The sequence below is a fragment of the Sceloporus undulatus genome, chromosome 5, assembly GCF_019175285.1.
Source record: "Sceloporus undulatus isolate JIND9_A2432 ecotype Alabama chromosome 5, SceUnd_v1.1, whole genome shotgun sequence".
Classification (NCBI taxonomy): domain Eukaryota; kingdom Metazoa; phylum Chordata; class Lepidosauria; order Squamata; family Phrynosomatidae; genus Sceloporus; species Sceloporus undulatus.
In genome coordinates this window covers 89,093,296-89,101,737 of record NC_056526.1, presented here as the reverse complement: position 1 = coordinate 89,101,737, position 8,442 = coordinate 89,093,296, and the positions used below count along the sequence as shown (strand labels likewise).

At 41.5% G+C, this 8,442-nt stretch overlaps 1 protein-coding gene across 1 annotated transcript in view; it reads left to right on the top strand.

Annotated features, from left to right (window-relative positions):
* The first annotated feature begins 37 nt into the window (after positions 1 to 37).
* Positions 38 to 8,442, top strand: part of SSPN (sarcospan) — a 30,013-nt gene continuing 21,608 nt past the window's right edge. The window contains exon 1 of the mRNA XM_042470633.1: positions 38 to 166. The gene's annotated coding sequence lies outside the window, so the exon portion shown is untranslated. The remainder of the gene's footprint in view (positions 167 to 8,442) is intronic.

The following is an 8,442-nucleotide window of genomic DNA, read 5'->3' as shown; positions in this document are numbered from 1 at the left end:
GGCTCGGAGGAGGAGGCTGTCCACACGTGCTGCGGGTGTCGGTTCCCATTGCTGGGGGCCCTGCTGCAGCTGGCCTTAGGCGCCTCGGTCACAGGGCTGGCTTCTTCATGGCTGGCATCAGCGCCTCTCTGCTGGCCAGGGACACTCCATTTGGGCGGGCATCCTTGTAAGCATCGCCATCCAGCATCTCCCCCCTCCTGAGCCAACTTTTTGCATGCCCTCCAACAAGACTAACCCCAAGCATGATCAGAGGCACTCCTTTTTGCACCCTCCTAGAGCTAACTCTCCTCCTTTTTAAAAGCAGCAGCCCAAGCAAATGCCCTGCTGCACTCATTCTGTAATGGTTCTCTCCAAAGCTGCTGTTCAAATGAAGGAGTTGAGAAATGGTATTATTTTAATGTGAAGTCGAAGGCTTCATGGCTGGCACCCATAGATTTTTTTTGGGGGGGGCATGCTTAGAAGGTTTTGTCCCTATTATAAAACTCTTCTAGACATGGCCCAAAAAAACCCCACCAAAAACTATGGTATTATTTGATCTCAAGCCCATAGAAACTGGGGTTGGGTACGTAGGCACACCATATTTGCTGTGTGCTTTTTGGTATCTCTTTGGCGTGTTTAGCATCCTCTTGCCCAAACTGTTAGTATGACGTTTTAGGATTTTTTTTTAAAGATGTGGTTTCTTTCGCACCCCTGCTTGCCTCTTTCCGGAGCGCATTGCATAAAGCGCATGGTATAAAGACAGAAGGTGGTTTTAAAAGTTCTCTGGCACGTTCTATCTGGGGTGGGTGGCGGGTGGGGATGATAAACAATCTTTGTGCTTATTTATCTGTTCAAAGATATAGCCATTTAGTCTGTAGAATCAGTACGGAGAGATTTTTGTAGCACCTTTGAGACGCCCTGGAAAAAAGAAGAAGTGGAGCAGGAGCTTTCCTAGATGGGTCTACTTCCTCAGATGCTTATGCATTTCGTAGACTTCGTCTACTTCCTCGAAGCTTATTCATTTTCTAGACTTCGGTCTTTCTTCCTCAGACACTTAGGCATTTCCTAGTCTTTGTCTATGTCCCCAGATGCTTAGTATTTCCTAGACTTCAGTCTGCTTCCTCAGATGCTTGGGCATTTCATGCACTTGGTTTACTTCCTCAGATGCTTCTCCATTTCGGGACTTCGGTCTACTTCCTCAGATGTTTGTGTATTTGGTAGGCTTTGGTTTACTCCCTCAGATGCTACAAATGCCTACGGAGCCTTCTTGGTCTACCTCCTCAGATGCTTCTCCATTTCGTAGCTTCGGTCTAATTCCCCAGATGCGACCTTATGCATTTCATAGACTTCAGTTTACTTGCTCAGATGCTTATGCATTTCGTAGACTTCAGTCACTTCTTCAGAACACATATGCATTTCGTAGACTTCAGTCTACTTCCTCACGACACATTCATTTCGTAGACTTCAGTCTACTTCTTCAGACACATATGCATTTCGTAACTTCAGTCTACTTTCTCAGACACATTGCATTTCGTAGACTTCAGTCTACTTCTTCAGACACATATGCATTTCGTAGACTTCAGTCTACTTCTTCAGACACATATGCATTTCGTAATTTCAGTCTACTTCCTCAGACACATATGCATTTCGTAGACTTCGTCTACTTCTTCAGACCTATGCATTTCGTAGACTTCAGTCTACTTCTTCAGACACATATGCATTTGTAGACTTCAGTCTACTTCTTCAGACACATATGCATTTCGTAGACTTCAGTCTACTTCCTCAGAAATTTATGCATTCATAGATTTCAGTCTACTTCAGATGCTTATGCATTTTGTAGACTTCAGTCTACTTACTCTGACACTTATGCATCTGGTAGACTTTGGACCACTTCCTCAGACACTTATACATTTCGTAGACTTTGGTCTACTTCCTCAGATACTTCTGCATTTTGTAGACTTCAGTCTATTTCCTCAGATGCTTATGCATCTGAGGAAGTAGACCAAAGTCTATGAAACTTCATGCTGCCAACTTCTTTCTTTCAGTGAATCTCAAAGGTGCTACAAGATCTCTCTACATACTTATTTGTTTATATTTATTTCATTTTTATGCTACCTTTCTCCCAAAAAAGGACCCAAGGTGACTCACAAAATATTAAAAAAACTTTTTTAAAAACGTTGCAGTAAAAATTAAAAAAAACCCAGTTAATAGTTGTAGTTTCCCCACTGTTGGGAATTAAAAATAAGGCTGTGATTTAATATGTTTGGTGCTTATCATCTGCCCATCTCTGAAATTCCTTGCCACATTCCCTGGACATTTCAAGGTTTGGGGTTAGGCTTGAAATTCAGATTACTACATCTATCTATTTATTTTAAATGTGTCCCAAGCCAGATGGAGGCAGGAAATTCAAAAGTACACCATGCACTGTATAGAGATGCCTTGTGGCACGAGTAAAAAGAGGGTGGAAACAACCGAGAAGGCTGTTGTGATCATGCATAAGCATGTGATCTATTAAGGAGTGTGTGATTTCAGCAAATGTACGGCATGCTCAGCCCAGGCAGGGAAGTAGCTCAGAGTCAGTATATATTCGTGCTGAGTAAATATAGAGAGGCTTAATGTCATGTGTATATGTGTAGTTGTGTCTTGATTTTGAGCTGTTTTTCTATTTATTATATGCATGGTTTTGATATGTTTAGTAGTGTACATTTCAAGTGAATTATCTGCCATTATGAGGAATTCTGTTGTGTAAAATGACATGTCATTGGACATGTATGGAAGAATCTTAGAATTGGAAGGGACTCCAAGGACCATCTTGTTCAATACCTTGCCATGTAAGAATACACAACTAAAACACTCCTGAAAATGTTAATTCAACCTCTCCTTAAAGCCTTCCAAAGAAGGAGACTCTACAATACCATATTTGCCCGCAGTCGAATATCTGAGGAAATTCCATTCCACTGCTGAACAGCTCTCATACTAAAGAATTTCTTCCCAATATTTAGGTAGAATCTCTTTTCTTTTAATTTGAATCCATTGGTTTGAACTCTGGAGCAGCAGAAAACAAGCTCACTCCATCTCCTACACGATACCCCTTCAGATATTTAAAGATGGCTATCGTGCCTCCTCTCAACCTTCTCTCCAAACTACGTAAACATACACAACCCACTAAGTAGTTCCTTATAGGGCTTGGTTTCCAACCTTTGATCATCTTGATCATCCTTCTCTGGACATATTCCAACTTCTCAATATCCATCTTGAACTGTGATGTCCAGGACCGGACACAGTATTCGATGTAAGGTCTGGCCAAAGCAGAATACAGTGACACTGTTGTTTCCCTTGATCTGGACACTATATTCCTGTTGATGCAGCCCAGTATTGCATTGACTTTTTTCACTGGTGTATCACAGTGTTGATTCATGTTTAGTTTGTGGTCTACTAAGACCCCTAGATCCTTTTCATGTGTACTGCTTTCAAACAAGTTGCCACACATCCTATATTTGTGCATTTCATTTTTTCTGCCTAGGTGTAGTATCTTATGTTTATCTCTGTTGACATTTCATTTTTTATTTTTTATTTTTAGTTTTGGCCTAGTTTTTCAATCTGTCAAAGTTAATTTGAATTCTGATCCTGTCCTCTGGGATGTTAGCTACTCTCTCCACCAATTTGGTACCATTTGCAAATTTGATAAATAAGCTTTCTATTCCATTGTCAAAGGCATTTATAAAAATGCTAAGCAACTCTGCATGCAGGACAGAACCCTGAGGTGCCCTACTAATATCTTCTCCCCAGGATGAAAATAATGGCTGACAGGTCCTGCACAAGGAGAAAACTAGGTTATCAATCAATCAATCAATCAATCAATCAAACAGAACCATTGGTGAAAACTGAATTCAGTCTGTCAATCAATTACATCCACCTAACTGTAGCACTGTCTAGTTCACAGTTCACCAGCTTGCCTGCAAGAATATCAAGGAAGACTTTGGCAAAGCTCTTATTAAAATCAAGATACATTACATCCACAACATGCCCCATATCTATTAAGTATGTCACTCTATCACAAAAAGAGATAAAACATTTGCCAGGTAACATTTGTTTGAAATTACTTGTTTTTGAAAAGGCCATGGGGGCTCCTAATAATCACAGCATTCCTTTCTAAGTATGCATAAACTTTTCTGTTTAATGACCTATTCCAGAACTTTCCCTGGTATCAGTTTCAAGATGACTGGTTGATAGTTGCTTGGGTCTTCTTTTTTGCATTTTAACACTGAAGAATATGTGGCCTTCTAAATGAAGTATAACTCCCTTATCATGTGCCACACATATTCCATCTCTGCACTTCATCAGACTAGGGCATCTATGTGATATCAGTGAAAAGGATTGCCAAATCAGGTTCATCTTCTTTGATCTTTTTCATATGGAGTGGAGGCCTATAGTTGTACTGCACACAGAAGGTTGCAGATTCAATCTCTATCATCTCTTTGTAGGACTGGCAAGGACACTGGGAAGGTTTGGATCCAACCTCTGAAATCCTGAGGAGCCACTGTCAGTCACTGTAGACTGGGGGCAAAAAAATTAGGGCCAATCATGCCCTCCTAGCATCACATTCTGGGCTAACAACAGTGATATCATCATCCTCATCATCTCTCAGCTTTTGCTGTTCATTCTGAAAGGTTAAAATGCCTACCCTAAAGTTTGGTTGCTACCAACAGCAGCTTTAATTTTAAAGTGTGCTGAAAGTTTTGGTTCCCACTTTTTGTCAGGCACACCATTAGACACCCCCTCTCTCCAACTTTTCTGAAACTGAGTTGGACACTCAGACTGAAAAGGTTTCTCCACCCAGGCTGTAGACTGTATTAGGCTAGATGGACCAAAGGACTCAGTCTAAGGCAGCATTCTGTATTCTCCCTTACATGTGACTGAGCCCCCTTTCTGTCCATTAGGGCCATATGGGAATGTTGCTGTTTCAAGACAGATTAAAATCAATAGTTTTTCTTAACCAATGTAGGTTTTACATTCTCCCAGTAGAACATTAAAGGTTAGAGCTTAAGTAACCATTAAATATCCTGTAGATTTCAGATCATCTGATCAGGAAGCTAAGAAGAGTTGGACCTGGTTAGTACTTGGAAAGGATACATTCATGAAATACTAGGTGTTGTATGCTGTGTGTCAGAGGAAAGCAATTTCAGACCACTTCTGCTTGTTGTTTGCATAATAAAACCCTTTGAGACTCATAGGGTCTCCGTAAGTTAACAGGCAACTTGGCGCCACATACTTAAAATGCTTAAATGAGAGGAAGGCACTCGTGTTTCTTATTTTAAACTTAGAACTTGTGATTCAGCGAAAGTAGGAGGTGAATTATGTTATCACCCAAATTTGAGGCTATTAAAGTTGGTTCACAGTTACATGTACGTTGCTTGATTGCTTGAAATGTGATGATTCACAGCCGAGTGTGTGAACTGCTTGTTGAAATGGGTTTTCATAATGTGACGGAAAGCATTGTGGCTCTAAGATTCAACCTGATTGTAATGTTTATGTCTTAACTTTTCTCCAAAGACTTCAGTGTGATATGCAGGGCTACTCCCACTCCTTCCAACAACCCTGTAAGGTAGGTTAGTCTGAGAAGGAGTGAACAGCACCAAATCACCCAATGGGTTTCATAGATTCAGTGGAGATTGGACTCTGAGTTTTTCTGGTGCTGAGACATTTCCCTAGTCCTGGGACAAGGCAAAATTTGCATGCTGATGTGACCATGACTCTGTCCACACTATCAAAGCATCATGCCCACTCATATTTATTCTTCCTGTTCATTATTAAATAAATTCAAAGAGATCTCACTTCAATTCAACCAAGATCTGATTTCATTCTATATCTTCTAATGTTTTATCCCTCTTGCTTAAAAATGTACTTCTGTTGGATTTTTAGTTCTATTGTTGTTATGTGCAGTTATAGTGCTATGATTCCACTTTAATGGCTATGGCAACATTCTATAGAATCCTGGGATTTGTAGTTCTGTTGTTGACCCTATAATGGAGTTTCCTTGGCAAGATTTGTTCAGAGGGGCTTTGTTTGCCTTTGCCTTTTTCTGAGGCTGAAAGAGTGGGACTTGCCCAATGTAGCCCAGTGCTCAAACCACTGCACTATGCTGGCTTGTGGTTTAGAAGAAGACATTCATGGCTTAAATCCCTGATCAGCCATGGAAACATAGTGTGTGTCCTTGGGCAAGTCATCCTCTCTCAGCCTCAGAGCAAGGTAATGGAAAGCCCCCTCTCAGCAAATCTTGCCAAGAAAACCCTATGGTATAAATCAGAGTTGGCCTTAAGGGATTTAATAACAGATTTAGAATTTTCAGCTGGAAAACTCTGATGCGTCCATATATTATATATCCCAGAATTCCATAGGATGTAGCCATGTCATTTTAAGGGAAATCATAGCACCACAGTCAGCCCTCCACATTTGCATCTTTGACTTTTGTGGATTTGATTGTCTGCGGATATGATTAATATGCTCTCTCTAGGGATCGCTAGGTCTCCCAGAGTGACTCTGCCCAAAGTGGACCAAAGAGTTGCACTGGAGTTCCCAGAGATTATTAAAGAAAACACTTCTCTAGGCATTTGTAGGTACTCCAGTGTGATTCTGTGGTCAGTGTCTGGCAGAGATTGACCAGAGAGATGCACTGGAAAATACAGAGATTCTTAAAGAGGTGTTTTCACAGGTAAAAAAATAGTGCCTTTTTGTTTGTGGTTTTTCCACTCTCATGGGGGCTCTCTATGCCCCTAACACTAGAAAATGTGGAGGACCCACTGTAGTAACCCTATAGTGTGAAAGGACCTAAAGTAGTCACAGTCGACTCCAGGCTTATTTGTGATCATTTTTTTTGCACTGATGTGTACCCTGGAGCAATCCAGACAGCCTAAGGGAATCAGATACTCACAACATCTTGTGCGCTTAGGGAGTGTACAGACTAGCCATTAAGGCTGGCCTGGGGACAAAGTTGGGCATGGCATCCGCATGACTCATGCCCTGACTCCATCCCAGGCCAGCATGATGCTGCGTGCCTCACCACATGGCACGCAGCATCATGACACTCCTCTGGCTCTGTGTCTACATGATGCAGTGCTAAAGGAGTATGGAAAAGCTGTGTGCCGGTGGCTATGGCACCCTTTCCGGGGCACAAAAAAGAGCCGCTTTTTGTGGCTCCTTTTTGCACCACAGAAAGGCAAGCTTGGGTCTGCAGCATGTAGTTACCGCGGCCCTGATCCGGTGCTAAAAAGGATGGTCTGTTGACCCCCTTAATCCCAAAGGACCCTGATTAATTTTATTAATACTTCAACAGATAAAATTAGTTTACAGATTATGCAGCATTACCAAAGAGGGCAAAGGGATGTAATATGCCTTGCTCCGCAAACAATATGTTTGTATTCAGGAGCAGACTGTACTTCTTTTCTGGAGCAGCCTGTGCTGCTTTCTGGCATTCACTATTAAGACAGAAATGAGCAATGGTTTCTTTTCTTGGCAGCGTAGCAGACCAGAGAGAGACATGGTGTAAAATACCAGCAAGCACTTGTTTTAGCAACATCCCACTCAAGTGCACCCTCCCTGCCTCCTCCCCCCTCCCTGGTGCCTTATTAACATTCCACTTTGTCAGCTCCGGCAAAACTCGGGGAGATATTCCCAAGACCTTTTCAGGGAAGTTAGCTGGAGATAATAGACTAAGCTCATACTCGTGAATCCCTGTTGGGATTACCTCAGGGGTGACTTTGTCCCCCTGGCTGCTGCTAACATACTGTGACAGAAGAGTGAAGGGAGAGTGCTAATGTGCTAAATAGAGCCTGATTTATTGAAGGGATCTTTGCTTTATTAGTGGCAAAACTGTCACCCTCTTCCATGCTGAAAAGCAAGTGCTTTAGTCCATTAGCATGAATGAAGGGAAATTTAGCTGGTGAACCAGTGAGAGCAAAATGTTCCCTGCATGCAAATACTGGAACTGGAATTCATTACTCATTTTGTGTGTGTGGTAAAATTTGACACACTGTAATAAAATTCAAAATTATGAGAATAAATCTGTGGTTTAACAAGTTCTTGCCTTCTGTACCTCCTAAGTCACAAGTAGGACAGTGCCAGACTGGGGACACAAACAAAGGAAGCCAGGGCATTGTTCTTAAAACACAATAAGAACACAATCCCTAGACCTTCCACAATTGGTAGCAGCATGCAACAGAATAAATTTCCTCCATTTTCCTACTTTACTTAACTAATAAAATTTGGATATTCACAAAATCCTGGAATTTTTATATGGGACTGAACAGTGAGAGGGAAGGAGCAAAGAAGAATGATTGCTGTTGTTGTTATGTGTCCTCGTGTTTGATTTACAGTGATCCTATCATACTAGGTTCTTGGCAAGATTTATTCAGAGGGGGTTTGTCATTTTCGTCTTCTAAGGCTGAGAGGGTGTGACTTGTCCAA